Source organism: Periplaneta americana, chromosome 1, assembly GCF_040183065.1.
Source record: "Periplaneta americana isolate PAMFEO1 chromosome 1, P.americana_PAMFEO1_priV1, whole genome shotgun sequence".
Classification (NCBI taxonomy): domain Eukaryota; kingdom Metazoa; phylum Arthropoda; class Insecta; order Blattodea; family Blattidae; genus Periplaneta; species Periplaneta americana.
The window spans coordinates 128,387,295-128,407,008 of NC_091117.1; the positions used below are offsets into that span (position 1 = coordinate 128,387,295).

The window sequence follows — 19,714 nt, forward strand, 5'->3', positions numbered from 1 at the left end:
TTACGTTATATATGTGATCAGGGCTGAAAAGATAACTATTCTCGAAGGATCAGGGATATTACGTAAGCAACAGTTTTAACACGTTTATATTTTGAAATTAGGGACTTTTTATTGGAATCCTAGATCACGGTTGGAATGTAGGGGAAAAAAATTGGAGGTATTTTAGACATTTTTACAGTGTTGCCAACTCGACGGAAATTCCGTCAAAACTGACGGAATTTCAATGTAGCGGACGGGAAAAAAATGACTTTGACGGGTGACGGATTTTCTGGCGGAAATTACGATTTACATCGTTTTTTGACATTTTTAGCTTCTGTCATTTTTAATTTTTTGAAGATTTTGCTTTTTATTTGAACAGCCCTGCTGCCTGTTCCCTACTATGTTTAGGAATCGCTGTTTCAGATTTCCTCGTAATCAAGTTAGATGTTGACGAATTATTATTTTAATCAGGATTGGTAAGTAAGTTGTGTTAAAATTTGCTTTGTATTTATTTATTTGGTCTTTTTTTTAATTTTGACGGATTCTGACGGATTTCCAGGTGTTATACTGACGGGAATACAATTTATGTGTTGGCAACACTGCATTTTTAGTCGAAACATGTTGGCGACACTAATGCAAATATAAAGTTTTGGAGACAGGGCGTAAGGTGTGATTCGATGTAAATTGTAACCAAAGTATTAGTATATCTTGAATTTCAGACGCAGATAATATAATAATTATTGTATTCATGAATTTTTGTTTTTAACAGTAAGTAAAGTAAGTATGTTGTTAAAATGGAACAATATTAATTTCCCTCAAACGTCCTTAAGTTGTTGGCCTTAATATCCAAGAATAATGAATTTTGAAGATCTGCAATGTTAATGTGTTTTTTAAATTGTTTTGTTGGTATAATCCAATAAACTGTTGCCAAGGCGAACTGTCATGGCGGACGCGCGCAAGGCTACTACGTAAATCAAATTAAGCATGTATGCATGGGAGCCAACACTACACTCCTTAGCGATAGCGATGAGAGAAAAGCTGCCATCATGTATTTGAAAAGGTAATAAGTTGTAACTGTATTAAATCGTGGACGTAGTTTACAGACAGAACACCAGAGTCGCAATGACACTATGCTTACAGCTCAAGATACCCGTACGGCAAAGAACTGTACAACAAACAAATTATTACCCGGGTTCGAACCCCGAATAAATGCAATCCCAAAAAATATGTATGAGTATGACAGATATGCAAATTGTTGCAAAACCAGATCATATAATCCCCAATGACAGGAAAGGAAATACACTGAGAGCACATACAGTGGACTGAGAGGACAGAGAATGGACTGAAAGAACACTGCGTGGACTGAGAGGACATAAAGTGGACTAAGAATTCAGACAGGGGAATATGAGTACAGAGAGAGTACTGGTTTGACTGTGAGTGAACTGAGAGGAAGCAGATAGGACTGAGAGGACAGAGAGTGGACTGAGAGGACAGAGAGAGGAGTCCAAGCTCAGAGAGGGGACTCAGTGGGCAGAAAATGGACTCAGAGGACAGAGAGTGGACTGAGAGGAACCACATTGGACTAAGATGAGAGAGAGAGAGTGGACGGAGAAGAAAGAGTGGCCTCACAGGACATTGAGTGGACTGAGAGGACATAGAGTAGAGTGACAATTCAGAGAGTGAACTGGTGGGACTGTGAGCGGACAGAGAAGAACCAGATATGACTGAGAGGAGAGAGAGAGTGGGCCCAGAGCACATAGAGTGGACTAAGAGCACATAGAGTGGACTGAGAGGACATAGAGTGGACTGAGAGCATACAGAGTGGATTTAGAGCACATTGAGTGGACTCAGAGGACATAGAGTGGACTAAGAGGACATAGAGAGGACTGAGAGGACATAGAGTGGACTGAGAGGACAGGGAGTAAACTAAGAGGACATTGAGTGGACTGAGAAGACAGGGGGTGGACTGAGAAGACAGGGAGTGGACTGTGAAGACAGGGAGTGGACTGGGAGGACATAGAGTGGACTGAAGGGACATAGAGTGGACTGAGAAGACAGGGAGTAGACTAAGAGGACATAGAGTGGACTGACAAGTCAGGGAGTGGACTGAGAGAACATAGATTGGACTGAGAAAGCAGGGAGTGGACTGAGAGGACATAGAGGGAACTAAGAGGACATAGAGTGGACTGAGAACACAGGGAGAGGACTGAGAGGACATAGAGTGGACTGAGAGTACATAGAGTGGCATGAGAAGACATGGAGTGGACTGAGAGGACATAGAGTGGACTGAGAAGACATAGAGTGGACTGAGAACACAGGGAGTGGACTAAGAGGGCATAGACTGGACTGCGAAGACAGCGAGTGGACTGAGAGGACATAGAGTGGACTGAGAGTGATTAGAGAAGACATAGAGTGGACTGAGAAGACTGGGAGTGGACTCAGAGGACATAGAGTGTAGTGAGAAGACATGGAGTGGACTGAGAGGACATAGAGTGGACTGAGAAGACATGGAGTGGACTGAGAACACAGGGAGTGGACTAAGAGGGCATAGACTGGACTGCGAAGACAGCGAGTGGACTGAGAGGACATAGAGTGGACTGAGAGTGAACAGAGAAGACATAGAGTGGACTGAGAGTGAACATAGAAGACATAGAGTGGACTGAGAAGACTGGGAGTGGACTCAGAGGACATAGAGTGAACTGAGAAGACTGGGAGTGGACTGAGAGGACATAGAGTGGACTAAAAGGACATAGAGTGAATAGAGAAGACAGGGAGTGGACTGAGAGTACATAGAGTGGACTGAGAAGACGGGGAGTGGACTGAGAGGACATGGAGTGTACTGAGAGGACATAGAGTGGACTGAGAAGACAGGGAGTGGACTCAGACGACATAGAGTGGACTGAGAAGACTTGGAGTGGACTGAGAGGACGTAGAGTGGACTAAAAAGACATAGAGTGGATTGAGAAGACAGGGAGTGGACTGAGAGTACATAGAGTGGAATGAGAAGTCAGGGCGTGGACTGAGATGACACAGAGTGGACTGAGAGGTCATAGAGTGGACTGAGAGGTCAGGGAGTAGACTGAGAGGACATTGAGTGGACTGAGAAGACAGGGAGTGGACTGAGAGGACTTAGAGTGGACTGAGAAGACGGGGAGTGGACTGAGGACATGGAGTGTACTGAGAGGACATAGAGTGGACTGAGAAGACAGGGAGTGGACTCAGACGACATAGAGTGGACAGAGAGGACGAAGAGTGGACTAAAAGGACATAGAGTGGATTGAGAAGAAAGGGAGTGGACTGAGAGTACATAGAGTGGAATGAGAAGACATGGAGTGGACCGAGAGGACATAGAGTGGACTGAGAACACAGGGAGTGGACTAAGAGGGCATAGTCTGGACTGAGAAGACAGCGAGTGGACTGAGAGGACATAGAGTGGACTGATAATACATGGAGTGGACTGAGAGGACAGCGAGTGGACTAAAGGACATAGAGTGGATTGAGAAGACAGGGAGTGGACTGAGAGGACATAGAGTGGAATGAGAAGACAGGGAGTGGACTGAGACGACATAGAGTCGACTGAGAAGACAGGGAGTGGACTGTGAGGACATAGAGTGGACTGAGTAGACAGGGAGTGGACTGAGAGGACATAGAGTGGACTGAGAAGACAGCGTGGACTGAGAGGACACAGAGTGAAGTGAGAAGACAGGGAGTTGACTCAGAGGACATAGAGTGGACTGAGAAGACAGGGCGTGGACCGAGAGGACATAGAGTGGGCTGAGAAGACAGGGATTGGACTGAGAGGACATAGAGTGGACTGAGAGGAGATAGATTGGACTGAGAACACAGGGAGAGGATTGAGAGGACATAGAGTGGACAGAGAGGACATAGAGTCGACCGAGAACACAGGGAGTGTACTGAGAGGACATACTGTGGACTGAGAAGACAGGGAGTGGACTCAGACGACATAGAGTGGACTGAGAAGACTGGGGTAGGACTGAGAGGACATAGAGTGGACTAAAAGGACACAGAGTGGATTGAGAAGACAGGTAGTGGACTGAGAGTACATAGAGTGGAATGAGAAGACATGGAGTGGACTGAGAGTACATAGAGTTCAATGAGAAGACAGGGAGTGGACTGAGAGGACATAGAGTGGACTGAGAGGACATAGAGTGAACTGAGAAGACAGGGAGTGGACTGAGAGGACATAGAGTGGACTGAGAGGACATAGAGTGGACTGAGAAGACAGGGAGTGGACTGAGATGACATAGAGTGGACTGAGAGGACATAGAGTGGACTGAGAAGACGGAGTGGACTAAAAAACACATAGAGTGGACTGAGAAGACAGGGAGTGGACTCAGAGGACATAGAGTGGACTGAGAAGACAGGGAGTGGACTGAGAAGACATAGAGTAGACTGAGAGGACATAGAGTGGACTGAGAGGACAGGGTGTGGACTGAGAAGACAGGGAGTGGACTGAGAGGACATATAGTGGACTGAGAAGACAGGGAGTGGACTCAGAGGACATAGAGTGGACTGAGAAGACAGGAAGTGGACTCAAAGGACATAGAGTGGACTGCGAGGACATAGAGTGGACTGAGAAGACAGGCAGTGGACTAAGAGGACATAGATTGGACTGAGAATTCAGGGAGTGGACAGAGAGGACATAGAGAGGACTGAGAAAGCAGGGAGTGGACTGAGGTTACATAGACTGGACTGCGAAGACAGCGAGTGGGCTGAGAGAATATAGAGTGGACTGAGAGTGAACAGAGAAGACATAGAGTGGACTGAGAGTGAACATAGAAGACATAGAGTGGACTGAGAAGACTGGGAGTGGACTCAGAGGACATAGACTGGACTGCGAAGACAGCGAGTGGGCTGAGAGGTCATAGAGTGGACTGAGAGTGAACAGAGAAGACATAGAGTGGACTGAGAGTAAACATAGAAGACATAGAGTGGACTCAGAGGACATAGAGTGGACTGAGAAGTCAGGGCGTGGACTGAGAGGACACAGAGTGGACTGAGAGGACATAGAGTGGAATGAGAGGTCAGGGAGTAGACTGAGAGTACATTGAGTGGACTGAGAAGACAGGGAGTGGACTGAGAGGACTTAGAGTGGACTGAGAAGACGGGGAGTGGACTGAGAGGACATGGAGTGTACTGAGAAGATATCTGTGGAAGCTATTACAGGATCGAAGACTCATTCGAGGACGACCGAATATTATTGTTTTGCGTTGCAAGAATATGACAAAAGTTAAACGCTTTAGAGCAGAGCAAAGACAAATTGTCTCTATGAGTCTTCGATAGACACCGATTGGAATTTCCAAAAATTGGTGGCAGAAAAGATAAGATGTTAGAAGGAAACAAGTCAAAAATGCTAATAATAGTAGATATAGGTTTCGAAACTGATTTCTTGATGGTGGTCTCCTCAATTATAAAGGTGGCTGAACTACTGGTGACTACCACCAAGAAATGAATTCCTCCAGCTTAGAGAAATGGTTGAGAGAGCAAGTAACTCCAAACTTGCCACCTGCCTCTGTAACAGTGCGAATCATCTATGGACGAAATAATTCGAGTAAGTGCAGATGGAATGATGCTAGTGATAGTGATGATGGCGGTGGTGGTAGTGGAATGAAAGTCCTAGTGCTAGTGATAACTCTGTCTTAGCTATGCCTTTGGAGTGAAAAACACATGGTTTTATGTGACAATAATAACATATACAAGTTAGACTATGTATATAATTATATAAACTGGGTGTAGTATAAGCAGTAATATGTGCTGTTGCCAGGAAGTCAGGAGGAGATTAGCAATGGCAAAAGAAGATTTAATACATTAATGAGCAACTTCTGCCGACCTATGAAAAACGAAGAGGAAGAGACTAGTAATGTGCTTTGTGTGGAGTGTGGCATTATGTGAGGCTTAAACATGGACATTACGACGAAGTGAATTGAAGAGACCAGAAGCATTTAAAATACGGATATGGAGAACAATGGAGCGTGTGAAATGGACAGACAGAATAATAAATGAAGCTGTGTTGGAAAGAGTGGGTGAAAGAATAATGCTGAAACTGATCAAGAAGAGAAAAAAAAATTGGCTGGGTCTCTGCCTGAGAAGAAACTGTCTACTAAAGAATGCACTGGAACGAATAGTGACACTCCACACAAAGCACTTCACCAGTCCCTTCCTTAGTTCTCTCTCCAGACGTCCACAGAAGATGCTCCTCTTCCTATTAAAAGCTTCCTTTGCCATTGCTATTCTCCTTTGCACTTCTTGGCAGAAGCACTATGAATATATATATATATATATATATATATATATATATATATATATATATATATATATATATATATATATACACACATTCATAGCGTTCTGTCCAAGGGTAGGTCTTTCAATGCACACCCAGCATTCTACAGTCTTTCCTATTTTCTGCTTTCCTCTTTGTCTCCTCGTATGATCCATATAATATATAACTTTCAAGAATGTAATAATTGGCATTTAACTACTAATCCACACAATACTCAACTTCGATAGTCTATATCTATATTCGTAATTTACATATGCTCAACGTTCAAGAACGTCGTAAGGAATGTGTGCAGTACACAACACTAGGGAATGAGCTTATTATCATAAATAAAGACTTGCTACTACATCCATACAGTGGAATCTTGTTCTCCTTATCGGGATTATAAAATACTTGTGCTGCTTATGTATATAGAGCAAATGTTTTTCGTACGCTAGTAGCAGCTTTTGTACATGTTAATATAACTCGCTTATCGCGATTACGTCATCAGGAATACGGAGACCAGCTCGCTACCAAACGTGGCCCTACACGAGGTACTTTACAAGGGCACATTAATATTTTGCAGTTTCAGTACCGCAGGCCACAATACAAAACTATTCCTTTCTAAGCGAGGGGAGAGTTATGTACAGTAAAAAGGCAAAGGTATCCTAGGTATCCCCGTAACATGCCATGAAGGCACTTGGGCGGGGGGCATGGAGGTAGAGCCACATGCTTTCCATGACCTCGGCAACAGAATGAGGTGGTGAGGTCGGCACCACGCTCTGACCGCCTTTTACCCACGGGAAAAACACGGTCCTGAATTTTATAGGAGGCTGAGGGAAATATATCTGTCACCAGCTAGGATCGAAACCCGGACTTTCCAGTCCGTTGTCACCTGCTCTACCAAATGAGCTACATACAGAACTATTAGACTGATTAGTGATATATTTCAAAAGCAGTTTGCCGTAAAAGTGTTGGGACACCGTATGTACTCATATACCACTCTCAGTCCAATCTATGCGCTCTCAGCCCACTCTATGTGCTCTCGGTCCACTCTATGTCCTCTCAGTCTACACTCTGTCCACTCTGTGTGCTCTAAGTCCACTCTATGTCCTCTCGGTCCACTCTATGTGCACTCCGTCCACTCTCTGTACTCTCAGTCCACTCTATGTGCTCTCAGTCCATTCTCTGTCATCTGAGTCCACTCTATGTGCTCTCAGTCCACTCTATGTGCTCTCAGTCCACTCTATGTAGTCTCAGGCCACTACATGTACTCATAGTATATTCTAAATTCTTTCAGTCCACTCTCTGTCCTCTCAGTCCTCTCTATGTCCCCTTAGTCCACTCTATGTCCTCTTTGTCCAATCTATGTCCTCTCGGTTAACTCTATGTGCTCTAAATCCACTCTATATGCTCTCAGTCAACTCTATGTCCTCTCAGTCCAATCTATGTGCTCTAAGTCCACTCTATGTTCTCTCAGCCCACTCTCAGTCAACTCTCTGCTCTATACGTCCACTCTATGTCATCTCAGTCTACTCTCTGTCCTCTCAGTCCACTCTCTATCCTCTCAGTCCACTCTCCGTCCTCTCAGTCCGCTCTCTGTCGTCTAAGTCCACTCTATGTGCTCTATGTCCACTCTATGTCCTCTCAGTCTACTCTCTGTCCTCTTTGTCCACTCTGTGTTCTCTACGTCCACTCTATGTCCTCTCAGTCCACTCTCTGTCCTCTCAGTCTACTCTCTGTCCACTCAGTCCACTCTATGTCCTCTCAGTCCACTCTATGTGCTCTTAGTCCACTCTATGTGCTCTCTGTCCACTCTATGTCCTCTCTGTCCACTCTATGTGCTCTAAGTCCACTCTATGTGCTCTCAGTCCACTCTATGTTCTCTCAGTCCACTCTATGTGCTCTAAGTCCACTCTATGTCCTCTCAGCCCACTCCCTGTCTTCTCAATCCACTCAATGTCCTATAACTTTAATCCCTGTCCTATCAGTCCACTCTATGTCCTCTCCGTCCACTCCCTGCCTTCTCAGTCCACTCTATGTACTCTTAGTCCACTCCCTGTCTTCTCAGTCCACTCTATGTAACCTCAGTCCACTCCCTGCTTTCTCAGTCCTCTCTATGTCCTCTCTGTCCACTCCCTGAATTCTCAGTCCAATCTATGTCCTCTTAGTCCACTGCCTGTCTTCTCAGTCCACTCTATGTCCTCGCAGTCCACTCTATGTCCTTTGAGTCCACTTCCTGTCTTCTCAGTCCACTCTATGTCCTCTGAGTCCACTCCCTGTCTTCTCAGTCCACTCTATGTCCTCTCAGTCCCCTCCCTGTGTTCTCAGTCCACTATGTCCTCTGAGTCCACTCTATGTTTTCTCAGTCCACTCTATGTCCTCTCAGTCCACTCCATGTCCTCTCAGTCCAATCCCCGTCTTCTCAGTCCACTCTAAGTCCTCTCAGTCCACTCCCTGTCTTCTCAGTCCACTCAATGTCCTCTCAGTCTACTCCCTGACCTTTCAGTCCACTCTATGTCCTTTCAGTCCACTCTATGTCCTCTCAGTCCACGCCCTGACTTCTCAGTCCACTCTATGTCCTCTGAGTCCACTCCCTGTCTTCTCAGTCCACTCTATGTCTTCTCAGTCCACTCTGTGTCCTCTCAGTCCACTCTATGTCCTCGCAGTCCATTCGCTGTCTTCTCAGTTGACTCTATGCCCTCTTAGTCCACTCCCTGTGTTCTCAGTCCACTCTATGTCCTCTCAGTCCACTCCCTGTCTTCTCAGTCCACTCTATGTCCTCTCAGTCCACTCCCTGTCTTCTCATTCCACTCTATGTACTCTCAGTCCACTCCATGTCTTCTGAATCCACTCTATGTCCTTTTAGTCCACTCCATGTCATCTCACTCCACTCCCTGTACTTATAGTCCACTCTATGTCCTCTCAGTTCACTCCCTGTCTTCTCAGTCCACTCTGTGTCCTCTCAGTCCACTATATGTCCTCTCTGTCCACTCTATGTCCTCTCAGTCCACTCTATGTACTCTCAGTCCACTCCCTGTCTTCTCAGTCCACACCCTGTCCTCTCAGTCCACTCTATGTCCTCTCAGTCTACTCTATGTCTTCTCAGTCCACTCCCTGTCTTCTCAGTCCACTCTATGTCCTCTGAGTCCACTCCCTGTCTTCTCAGTCCACTCTATGTGTTTTTAGTCCACTCCGTCTTCTCAGTCCACTCTATGTCCTCTCAGTCCACTCTATGTCATCTCAGTCCACTCCCTGTCTTCTCAGTCCACTCTATGTCCTCTCAGTCCACTCTATGTCCTCTCAGTCCACTCCCTGTCCTCTCAGTCCACTCTATGTCCTCGCAGTCCACTCTATGTCCTTTGAGTCCACTTCCTGTCTTCTCAGTCCACTCTATGTCCTCTGAGTCCACTCCCTGTCTTCTCAGTCCACTCTATGTCCTCTCAGTCCCCTCCCTGTGTTCTCAGTCCACTATGTCCTCTGAGTCCACTCTATGTTTTCTCAGTCCACTCTATGTCCTCTCAGTCCACTCCATGTCCTCTCAGTCCAATCCCCGTCTTCTCAGTCCACTCTAAGTCCTCTCAGTCCACTCCCTGTCTTCTCAGTCCACTCAATGTCCTCTCAGTCTACTCCCTGACCTTTCAGTCTACTCTATGTCCTTTCAGTCCACTCTATGTCCTCTCAGTCCACGCCCTGACTTCTCAGTCCACTCTATGTCCTCTGAGTCCACTCCCTGTCTTCTCAGTCCACTCTATGTCTTCTCAGTCCACTCTGTGTCCTCTCAGTCCACTCTATGCCCTCGCAGTCCATTCGCTGTCTTCTCAGTTGACTCTATGCCCTCTTAGTCCACTCCCTGTGTTCTCAGTCCACTCTATGTCCTCTCAGTCCACTCCCTGTCTTCTCAGTCCACTCTATGTCCTCTCAGTCCACTCCCTGTCTTCTCATTCCACTCTATGTACTCTCAGTCCACTCCATGTCTTCTGAATCCACTCTATGTCCTTTTAGTCCACTCCATGTCATCTCACTCCACTCCCTGTACTTATAGTCCACTCTATGTCCTCTCAGTTCACTCCCTGTCTTCTCAGTCCACTCTGTGTCCTCTCAGTCCACTATATGTCCTCTCTGTCCACTCTATGTCCTCTCAGTCCACTCTATGTACTCTCAGTCCACTCCCTGTCTTCTCAGTCCACACCCTGTCCTCTCAGTCCACTCTATGTCCTCTCAGTCTACTCTATGTCTTCTCAGTCCACTCCCTGTCTTCTCAGTCCACTCTATGTCCTCTGAGTCCACTCCCTGTCTTCTCAGTCCACTCTATGTGTTTTTTAGTCCACTCCGTCTTCTCAGTCCACTCTATGTCCTCTCAGTCCACTCTATGTCATCTCAGTCCACTCCCTGTCTTCTCAGTCCACTCTATGTCCTCTCAGTCCACTCTATGTCCTCTCAGTCCACTCCCTGTCTTCTCAGTTCACTCTATGTCCTCTCAGTCCACTCTGTGTCCTCTCAGTCCACTCTATGTCCTCTCAGTCCACTCTATGTCCTCTCAGTCCACTCCCTGTCTTCTCAGTCCACACCATGTCCTCTCTGTCCACTCTATGTCCTCTCAGTCTACTCTATGTTTTCTCAGTCCACTGCGTGTCTTCTCAGTCCACTCTATGTCCTCTCAGTCCACTCCCTGTCTTCTCAGTCCACTCTATGTGTTTTTTTAGTCCACTCCGTTTTCTCAGTCCACTCTATGTCCTCTCAGTCCACTCTATGTCATCTCAGTCCACTCTATGTCCTCTCAGTCCACTCCCTGTCTTCTCAGTTCACTCTATGTCCTCTCAGTCCACTCTATGTGCTCTCAGTCCACCCCTAGTCTTCTCAGTCCACTCTATGTCCTCTTAGTTCACTCCGTCTTCTTAGTCCACTCTATGTCCTCTCAGTCCACTCTATGACCCCTTAGACCACTCTATGTCCTCTCAATCCACTCTCTGTTGTCTCAGTCCTCTCTATGTCCTCTTCGTCCACTCTATATCCTTTCAGTCCACTCTATGTGCTCTCAGTCCACTCTCTGTCCTCTCAGTCCACTCTCAGTAAACTCTCTGTCCTCTAAGTCCACTGTGTGTCCTCTCAGTCCACTCTATGTCCTCTCAGTCCTCTCAGTCCACTCTCTGTCCTCTCAGTCCACCCTCTGTCGTCTAAGTCCACTCTATGTGCTCTAAGTCCACTCAATGTCCTCTCAGTCTACTCTCTGTCCTCTCTGTCCACTCTGTGTGCTTTAAGTCCATTCTATGTCCTCTCACTCCACTCTCTGTACTCTCAGTCCTCTCTCTGTAATCTAAGTGCACTCTGTGTCCTCTCAGTCCACTCTATGTGCTCTATGTGCACTCTATGTCCTCTCAGTCCACTCTATGTGATCTCAGTCTACTCGCTATTCTCTCAGTCCACTCTATGTCCTCTTAGTCCACTCTATATCCTTTCAGTCCACTGTCTGTTCTCTCAGTCCACTCTTTATGCTCTCAGTCCACTCTCTGTCCTCTCAGTCCACTCCATGTCTTCTCAATCCACTCTATGTCCTTTTAGTCCATTCTCTGTCCTCTCACTCCACTCCCTGTATTTTTAGTCCACTCTATGTCCTTTCAGTCCACTCTAAGTCCTCTCAGTTCACTCTCTGTCTTCTCAGTCCACTCTCTGTCCTCTCAGTCCACTCCCTGTCCTCTCAGCCCACTCTATGTCCTCTCAGTCCACTCTATGTCCTCTCAGTCTACTCTATGTCCTCTCTGTCCACTCCCTGTCTTCTCAGTCCACACCCTGTCCTCTCAGTCCACTTTATGTCCTCTCAGTCTACCCTATGTCTTCTCAGTCCACTCCCTGTCTTCTCAGTCCACTCTATGCCCTCTCAGTCCACTCCCTCTCTTCTCAGTCCACTCTATGTATTTCTTAGTCCACTCCGTCTTCTCAGTCCACTCTATGTCCTCTCAGTCCACTCAATGTCCTCTTAGTCCACTCCCTGTTTTCTCAGTTCACTCTATGTCCTCTCAGTCCACTCTATGACCCCTTAGACCACTCTATGTCCTCTCAATCCACTCTCCGTCCTCTCAGTCCTCTCTATGTCCTCTTAGTCCACTCTATATCCTTTCAGTCCACTCTATGTGCTCTCAGTCCACTCTCTGTCCTCTCAGTCCACTCTCAGTCATCTCTCTGTACTCTAAGTCCACTCTATGTCCTCTCAGTCCACTCTATATCCTCGCAGTCCACTCTCTGTCCTCTCAGTCCACTCTCTGTCCTCTCAGTCCACCCTCTGTCGTCTAAGTCCACTCTATGTGCTCTAAGTCCAGTCAGTGTCCTCTCAGTCTACTCTCTGTCCTCTCTGTCTACTCTGTGTGCTTTAAGTCCATTCTATGTCCTCTCAGTCCACTCTCTGTACTCTCAGTCTACTCTCTGTAATCTAAGTCCACTCTGTGTCCTCTCAGTCCACTCTGTGTGCTCTAAGTCCACTCTATGTGCTCTATGTCCACTCTATGTCCTCTCAGTCCACTCTATGTGGTCTCACTCCACTCTCTGTTCTCTCAGTCCACTCTATGTCCTCTTAGTCCACTCTATATCCTTTCAGTCCACTGTCTGTTCTCTCAGTCCACTCTTTATGCTCTAAGTCCACTCTCTGTCCTCTCAGTCCACTATATGTGCTCTAAGTCCACTCTATGTCCTCTCAGTCCACTCTATGTGCTCTCAGTCCACTCTCTGTTGTCTCAGTCCACTCTATGTGCTCTCTGTCCATTCTCTGTCATCTCAGTCCACTCTGTATGCTTTCAGTCCACTCCATGCCCTCTTAGTCCACTCTATGTCCTCTTAGTCCACTCTCTGTCCTCTCAGTCCACTCTATGTCCGCTTAGTCCACTCTATATCTTCTCAGTCCACTCTATGTGCTCTAAATCCACTCTATGTGCTCTCAGTCCACTCTATGTCCTCTCAGTGAACTCTATGTGCTCTAAGTCCACTCTATGTGCACTAAGTCCACTCTTTTTCCTCTCAGTCCTCTCTATGTGCTCTAAGTCCGCTCTATGTCCTCTCAGTCCACTCTTTGTCCTCTCAGTCAACTGTATGTGCTCTCAGTCCACTCTGTGTCCTCTCAGTCGACTCTCTCTCATCTTTGTCCTATCTGGTTCTCTCAGTCCACTCACAGTCCAACCAGGCCTCTCTCTGTTCTCCCAGTCCACTGTCTGTACTGATATTCCACTCTCTGAATTCTTAGTCCACTCTATGTCCTCTTAGTCCACTCTATGTCCTCTCGGTCCACTCAATGTGCTCTCAGTCCACTCTCTGTTCTCTCAGTCTCTTCTATGTGCTCTCAGTCCATTCTCTGTCATCAGAGTCCACTCTATGTTCTCTCAGTCCACTCAATGTTGTCTCAGGCCACTCCATATACTCTTAGTTCATTCTATATCCTTTCAGTCCAGTCTGTGTCCTCTCAGTCCTCTCTATGTCCTCTTAGTCCACTCTATGTCCTCTTAGTCCACTCTATGTCCTCTCAGTCCTCTCTATGTCCTCTTAGTCCACTCTATGTCCTCTCAGTCCACTCTATGTGCTCTAAATCCACTCTATATGCTCTCAGTCCACTCTATGTGCTCTCAGTCCACTCTATGTGCTCTTAGTCCACTCTATGTGCTCTGAGCCCACTCTCTCTCTCCTCTCAGTCCTATCTGGTTCTTCTCTGTCCGCTCACAGTCCCACCAGTTCACTCTCTGAATTGTCACTCTACTCTATGTCCTCTCAGTCCACTCTATGTTCTGTCAGTCTACTCTTTCTTCTCCGTCCACTCTCTCTCTCTCATCTTAGTCCAATGTGGTTCCTCTCAGTCCACTCTCTGTCCTCTGAGTCCATTTTCTGCCCACTGAGTCCCCTCTCTGAGCTTGGAGTCCTCTCTCTGTCCTCTCAGTCCACTCTATGTGCACTCAGTCCACTCTCTGTCCTCTCTGTCCCATCTGCTTCCTCTCAGTTCACTCACAGTCAAACCAGTACTCTCTCTGTACTCATATTCCCTTGCCTGAATTCTTAGTCCACTTTATGTCCTCTCAGTCCACGCTCTATTCTTTCAGTCCATTCGCTGTCCTCTCAGTCCACTCTATGTGCTCTCAGTGTATTTCCTTTCCTGTCATTGTGGATTATATGATCTGGTTTTGCAACAATTTACATTTCTGTCATACTCATACATATTTTTTGGAATTGCATTTATTCGGGGTTCGAACCCGGGTAATAATTTGTTTGTTGTACAGTTCTTTGCCGTACGGGTATCTTGAGCTGAAAGCATAGTGTCATTGCGACTCTGGTGTTCTGTCTGTAAACTACGTCCACGATTTAATACAGTTACAACTTATTACCTTTTCAAATACATGATGGCAGCTTTTCTCTCATCGCTATCGCTAAGGAGTGTAGTGTTGGCTCCCATGCATACATGCTTAATTTGATTTACGTAGTAGCCTTGCGCGCGTCCGCCATGACAGTTCGCCTTGGCAACAGTTTATTGGATTATACCGTTTTGTTTTTTTGCAAGATATACTAAAACCCTAAACTGATCTAACCTAACCTTTTCCTTCATTTGTGACAGGTTAGTGCTTTAGTATACGTTGTATACACTAAGGTTAGGTTTAGTGTAAAAGTGGTCTATATGCAACGACGTCTCCTAATAAATTGCCTAATTTCCCAACATTATGTGCAATTTGTGCCAATAATTTATTTTGTGTGCACAAGGTTGGAATTTTGGAGTAAGAGGAAAACGAAGACAGCTGTCCGTGTTCCCCTAATTTGAGTTTTGGAAATATATCCCTATAGACCTGTTTCCTGAACTTCACGAGCTTGCTCTAAGGCCCGTGTGCATGTTTGGGTCCACATATATTTGTCAGCAAACTTTTTTTTGTCATGAATGTTATGAAGAATAAATTACGTTCAACTATTACAGATGCATATCTTGCTCATATGCAGTTCTGTGTACATCACAATTTCAGACGCAGACATAATAATTATTTAATTATTGTATTCATGAATTTTTGTTTTTAACAGTAAGTAACTATGTTATTAAAATGGATCAATATTAGTTATTAGCCTTAATATCCAAGAATAATGAATTTTGAAGACCTGCAATGTTAATGTGTTTTTTAATTGTTTTGCATTTAACTATTTCCCAACATTATGTGCAATTTGTGCCAATAATTTATTTTGTGTGCACAAGTTTGGAATTTTGGAATAAGAGTTGTTTATATATTATATAGTACAATAAGAATTGAAATGTGTTGTGGTTGTGATAAAAGTATTGAAAATTGGTTTATAGCGCCACATTGGCAGTGATAAAAGTGTGCAATATTCGTTCAGTGGCTAGTGGATCCTCTATATGGACCTAAATAACAGAACGGAGATATATATACATACATAAAAGAGTAGGCCTAAATTAACAAATAAAGTGGAGTTGTATGACAGAAATGCGAGGAAAACTTACAGGAATATATTCCTATACATTATTAAGCATTATGGGAATTTAAATGATGCATCTTGGGCCAATGATTGAATAATAGGGCTATATCAATTTGCTTAATCGAAAGATATTGGCAGTTTACTCATGTTGTACTCTCGTTTTCATTTGGCTTCTGACATATGACCTTATGTAGCCTTCTTTTACCCTTGGCCACCCCTTTTAGTGCATTTCGGCGGTCACAATTGTATTTTGCTCTAAATTTCTTAGGCATGTTTGAAATTTTCACTACACTCACGAACTGAGTCTCGTAACTCTCGTAATTTAATTTACAAATAAATTGTATTTTTATCCACTGGTAGCATTGTCTTTAAGCTACAGATAGGGGTACTGCTTGCTTCTGAATCTCAAGTCACACTGATACAATCGGCCCTGATTCATACTCCGGTGTTGAAGATTACCATTTTTGCCATGTCTCCGCTCACTTCTCTTACATCTGTTCCATTAACATAGCATTACACTGTAATGGTGGCCTTATTCCCGAAAAAAAATATTTTTTACATTAATGTTAGGTGTACCAGTACCAGTATTGTATCGAGAAGAAAGTATATGTATGTGTATATATATCCTTAGCTCAGACTTCATTAACTTTCCTTCTGTAATCCAGATGTGGACAGCTTTTTCGCAAAATTGCAGGAATCGGCAAAGTAGTGTTACATAATTCCAGAAACTGTTCAGAGCGCCTTGTTTGACATCTCTGTGAAATTTCAAAACTGTTGAAGATTAGTTTCAGAATAGAAGATGTTTAAATGATGTTTTGCTTTTTTCTTTTTTCCAGACTCCTGTTATCCATACTTTCATAAAGTAATCAGATTACAGAGACAATGAGTAATAAATATTTGCATCTTGCAAATATTGGAACTAACTATGCACTTAGAATGAACAGATTGAGCAGGCGAATATTTGGTGAAGTTGTTCGTACAACAAATTCCAAATCAATGAAAGTGGTGAAGTTGTTCAGTGAAAACCCAGTGTATCGTCGTCCAGATATGGTGGATTATTATCCAAGGCATGTGGAAACGCACAAGTTAATGATGAAATTACGAGAGTATGGACTATTCCGAGATGAGCATGAAGACTTTAAGGAGGAGATGATTAGACTTCGAGAGTTACGGGGGAAGGCAAAACCAAAGAGAGAAGGAAAGAGTTCAGCTTTGAAGAGTAATGAATGACATTTTCGTAAGGACTCAGTTTTATAATTTATTTCCAACAACTTAGATTGCTTAATGTGTTCTTTTCAAATAAACGTATTGCTTTTCTGTTGACACATGTTAATGTTTATATTACAAATGTATATTTGTAAACCAGAGCTTTAAAAATAAAGTGTAAACATTTTTATTTAGTGTTGAAGTGACAGATGGTTCAGTTATTTGCATTATCCATTGTGCATGTTAGTCTGTATCAGCATATCAACCATAATTATGAAATATATCGCAATTTCATATTGATATCCGAATAGCAACAGACTCCAGGATTGCCACTACGTGGTCTCCACACAAACATTTTCCATCATTCTGAATGTTTGCCATCCATCGACATACATAGCCACCACAAGTGATCTGAAAATACAAGGTCATAAAAATTGAGTGAAAGGCTATATTTTATTGTTTAAAAGTCAGCAAGTTGATTGGTTAGCATCTATTGCTTAGTACTTTACAACTAAGGCAATGTCTATTATCGACTAATCTCGGCTTATTTGATACCCAGTTAAATTTGTGCAGTCCTAATATATGTAGTATCATTACACTTACTGCCCAGCGAATAGGGATTATAAAGAATGGACACTGAGCGAATTTTCCTGTGTTTTGTTTCTCTGTGCGCCAGCGTATAGTTCCACTTTCAAGCGCTAGAGGTTAGTGTAATCGAGCATACGCTAAGATAATAATTGAGAATAGAGTTGAGACACAGGATCCAAACATCGCCTACCTTATTGCATACTCTAGTAACGCTTTGCTTCAAATAAATTCAAGTTAACAGCTTTTCCTTATTTCTCAGTGACAAACTAGTTGTAATAATAATATTTTATATTTCAGATATCATAAATTATATTATAAAATAATATAATGCATTATAAAATTAAGTATCGAATTCGTTTAATATTTCTATATAATATAATATTGGTAGCTATATGGTTTTACTTCTCGTAAGAGTTTTGTTTTTCCATTTTCAGTGCTATCAAATCATTACATATTTTAATTGTTGTTAGGTTCAACGTCTCAAATCTCATTATAAGGGAACTCTAGAGTCTAGACATTACAGTCAATGACAGATTTATTATTTTATGGATCCAATTTATTTTATTTGAGTACATAATGTGCCTAGATATATTAATTATATGTGTTATATTTCTGCTGTGTCGACTGCTAGCTGGTGTGATGTCAGCGCCAACTCTAGGGAGAAAGCAGAATGTCACGCTTTAGCTGGCCTGAAGGTCATTGAAATCAGTCCGGCTACATCAAAGGTACCGACGCAAAGTGTCCATTCTTTATAATCCCTATTTGCTGTACTACCCATGATTAGGCTCTATTCTTGTGGTTGGAGGAAATTAGAGGTGGAAATAGTCGATCCTGCTAATGGATACAGGGCGGGATATTTTTATAGTCCATCTTTCGAGTTGTGTAGTACCTATTGAAAACATTTTGTTTAACAGTTCAGTGTTTCTTTGTTATTGTACAGTTTGTAGCATCAGTGGTGAGTGAAATGTTTCAATTACAAATTGGAGAATGACAGAAGCATTCTTTTAGCAACAATGGAGTGAGTGGGTTCATAGTGCCACTGTGCCAAATTCTTTTCAGGGTCACTTTTACCAGTCAAATAATAGAAGCTTATGGACTAGTAAGATTTTGAATCACATTCCCATGTCTTTAAGATGTCACAATTATTACAATGGTGACATCTGTCACCAAGAGTCGAGAATGGGATAATGTAGGCCTAGAAATGCATTTTGTATATCGGTAGACTTAAACCAAGGAGAAAAACAAAACGTGAGGCAGATACAAAATACTGCGGACGAAGGATTAGAGAAACAGCTGGAAGTGTCTGAGGTCAGGAGCATAGACAAGACTAATGGAGGAAATGCAAGAGAAGACATGATAAGAACGAGTGAAGGAATGAAGTGACTACCAGATATTAGTGATTGTGAGGACAGAATAGATAGGGTTTTGGAGAGGTTATTAGTGAAGAAAAAGAGTGCAAGAAAGTTAGGGGTGGCAAAAGTGTAAGAAAAGGAACAGAGAAAAAAGTGTTAAGTGTAAGAAGATAGTGTAAGAGTGTAATAAGATAGACTATCAAACAATGAATACAAGAGAATTAAAGTGAAAAAAAAAAACCCTGAACAATGTGAAGTGGAATGAGAGAGAAATTACAAGTGTAATTAAGTGAATTAGATATTTGATGTTTTTCAATGTTATGGGTTGAGAGTAGTATGAGGGGTACTATAACTGTAGAAGTATTATAGAAATAAATATATGGAAAGAGGAATAAAATAGGAAATTTAGGAGTGAAGCGAAGAGAAAGGGATCAATACGTAAATAAACAGAGAGTAGGAAAAAAAAGTGATGTAAGTGTTGTAAAATAGAGTAAACGGAAAAGTCAGCAAGTAATGTAGGAGAAAATAGCTGGAAAACAATGATTAAGAGTAGGTAGGATTTGAGGGTAGAGAAGAAAATAAATAAATAACGCAAATTATTAAGGAAGGAATATGCAATATTTAATAGGTGAGAGAGAAATGGAAGGGAGACAGTCTAGGTAGGAGGGAGAGAATAGAAGAGGATAGAGGGGGAAGGACATATAGCAATTCAGTCATAACAGAACATTAGAAAGTAATCAAGAAATTCTCGGCAAAGAATACACTAATAGAAAAGAGTTGTATGTATTAAAGGGACGGTGGATCGAAAAACAGAAATGTGAAGGCCCACCATAACTGTGAATTGTAAAGTTGACACAAATAAATA

The 19,714-nt window shown here is 43.4% G+C and overlaps 1 long non-coding RNA gene across 1 annotated transcript; it reads left to right on the forward strand.

The window, feature by feature from the left end:
* The first annotated feature begins 136 nt into the window (after window positions 1-136).
* Window positions 137-17,111, forward strand: LOC138700681 (uncharacterized). The gene is made up of 2 exons (XR_011332404.1): window positions 137-756; window positions 16,540-17,111. It is a non-coding gene; the product is annotated as an uncharacterized lncRNA (long non-coding RNA).
* Window positions 17,112-19,714: the final 2,603 nt, after the last annotated feature.